The 2,716-nt window shown below is 37.7% G+C and overlaps 1 protein-coding gene across 4 annotated transcripts in view; it reads right to left on the bottom strand.

Annotated features, from left to right (window-relative positions):
* The window catches only part of LACC1 (laccase domain containing 1), a 21,098-nt gene that overhangs the window by 14,061 nt on the left and 4,321 nt on the right, over positions 1-2,716 (bottom strand). The gene's annotated exons all lie outside the window — the stretch shown is intronic.

Raw genomic sequence — 2,716 nt, 5'->3', positions numbered from 1 at the left:
AGGGGGGGGTTAAGAGATCAACCAAAGGACTTGTGTGCATGCATATGAGCATAACCAATGGACACAAGACACTGGGGGGTAAGGGAGGCTGGGGGAAGGTCAAGGGGAAAAAAGGAGACAAATGTTACTACTCTTTGTAATATTTCAAGCAATAATAATAAAAAAGACACTTAGTAGTGTTAAGCATATTTACATTGTTGTGCAACAACTCTCCACAACTTCTTCATCTTCAAAATCGAAACTCTATGCAATATACAAGTTTTAAACAATAAATCTCCCTTCCCACCTTCCCTGGTCCCTGGAAACCACCATTCCACTTTCTGTGAATTTGACTACTCCAGGTACCTCATGTAAGTGGAATCATACAATATTTTTCTTTTTGTAACTGGCTTATTTCACTTAGTATAATGTCCTCAAGGTTCATTCATGTTGCAGCATGCATCAGAATTTCCTTCTTTTTTAAAAAATATGTCATTATTAATTTCAGAGAGAGGAAGGAAGAGGGAGAGAGGGATAGAAACATCAATGATGAGAAAGAGGCATGATCAGCTGCCTCCTGCACATCCCCTACTGGGGACTGAGCCAGCAACCTGGGCATGTGCCCTGACGGAGGCAGGGGGGGATCGAACCTTGAACTTCTGGTTCATGAGTCAATGCTCAACCACTGAGCACACCAGCCAAGCTGGATTTCCTTCTTTTTTAAGGCTGAATAATATTCCATTTTATGTATATAGCACACATTGCTTATCTTTTAATCCATCAATGGACACCTGAGTTGCTTCAACATCTTAGCTATTGTGAATAATGTTACTATTACTAAGGGAATGCAAATATCTTATTGAGAACCTGTTTTCAATTACTTTGGATGCATACTCATAAGTAGAATTGCTGGATAATAGGGTAATTCTATTTTAAAATTTTGAAGAAACACCATACCATTTTCCATAGCATCTGAACCATTTTGCATCCTCACCAGTATTGCATTAGGGTTCAAATTTATCCACATCCTCATCAACACTAGTTATTTTCCTTTTAAAAAATATTAGCCACCCTAATAGGTATGAGGTGATATCTTATTATGGTTCTGATTTGTATTTTCCTAATTATTCATGATGCTGAGCATCTTTTCAGATGCTGTTAGTCATTTGTATATTGTCTTTGGAGAAATGTATATTCAAATACTTTGCCTATATTTTAAATAGGTTATTTGTTTTCTGTTGTGCTGGGGTTCTTGTCCCAGCATCAAGAAGGGTTCAGGAATCTGGAGAAGGCTGTGCATAGATGTTAAATAAGAATCCAGGGACTAATAAAGACTCCGGAGACGAGATATAATTTTGAAAGGCATTTGGGGGTCAGAGGAGCTTAGCTAAAGGAGCTAAGATCTAAGGTCTTAAGTCTAAGGTCTTAGGTTCTCTTGTTGTCCCCAGGACCCCAAGCTTTTTATTAACACAATTTATCCTGAGGTGAAGCAGAGATACACACTTCAAAGGGTCAGGGATTTGTACAGACTCCATTGTCAGAATGGAGAATTAGCCTACGGCTGTTCAGGTGTTTGGCCAGCAGAAGGCAATAACATGTAGTAACATGTAGATTAAGATGCCCTTTAACTGTCTGGCAGCCACAATCAACTTAATGTATCCTATTCAGGTTTGGGGAAATGCCTTTAGCCATTCCCAGTTGCAGACCTGCTGTACATGCTGGAATTGGTTTCCGGCACTATTGTTGTGGAGCTATAGGAGTTCTTTATATATTCTGTATATTAATCACTTGTCAGATATGTGAATTGTAAATATTTTCTCCCAATCCGTGAGCTATCTTTTCACTTTGTTGATTGTGTCCTTTGATGCAGATAAATTTTAATTTTTATGAAATCCCATTTATTTTTAATTTTGTTGCTTGTGCTTTTATTGTCATATCTAAAAAAACATTGTCTAATCCAAGATCATAGAATTTACACTGCCCTAATTGGTTTGGCTCAGTGAGTAAAGCGTCGGCCTGCAGACTGGAAGGTCTCAGGTTCTATTTCGGTAAAGGGCATGTACCTTGATTGAGGGCACATCCCCAATATGTGTGCAGGAGGCAGCTGATTGATGTTTCTCTCCCATCGATGTTTCTAACTCTCTATCCCTCTCCCTTCCTCTCTGTAAAAAATCAATAAAATATATTTTTAAAAAAGAATTTACACTTGTTTTCTTCTTTGAGTATTATAGCTTTAGCTCTACATTTACTTCTTCGATCCATTTTTAAGTTAATTTTTATATGTTGTAAGATATTAGCATCCATTTTTTCCATGTGACTATCCAGGTTTCCCAGCATCATTTCTTAAAGAGATTGTCCTTTCCCCATTGTATAGTTTACATACCTGGTTAAAAATCACCTGAAAATATATGAAATGGTCTATTTCTGAATTCTCTATTCTATTCTATTGATGCATATATCTGTCTTTATGCCATTCTGCTTTGATTACTATAGCCTTGCAATAAGTTTTGAAATCAGGAAGTATGAGACCTCTAACTTTGTTTTTCTTCAATAGTTTCATTTTATTAGCTTTATCTTTTTATATATATATATTTTATTGATGAGATAGAGAGCCAGAAACATCAATCAGCTGCCAACATCGATCAGCTGCTTCCTGCACACCCCCTACTGGGGATGTGCGCGCAACCCAGGTACATGCTCTTGACCGGAATCGAACCTGGGACCTTTCAGTCCGCAG

The sequence above is a fragment of the Myotis davidii genome, unplaced genomic scaffold (genome assembly GCF_000327345.1).
Source record: "Myotis davidii unplaced genomic scaffold, ASM32734v1 scaffold1572, whole genome shotgun sequence".
In the NCBI taxonomy this organism is placed as follows: Eukaryota; Metazoa; Chordata; class Mammalia; order Chiroptera; family Vespertilionidae; genus Myotis; species Myotis davidii.
Note: the sequence above shows the minus strand (reverse complement) of the source record. Positions and strands in the feature narration are given on the sequence as shown.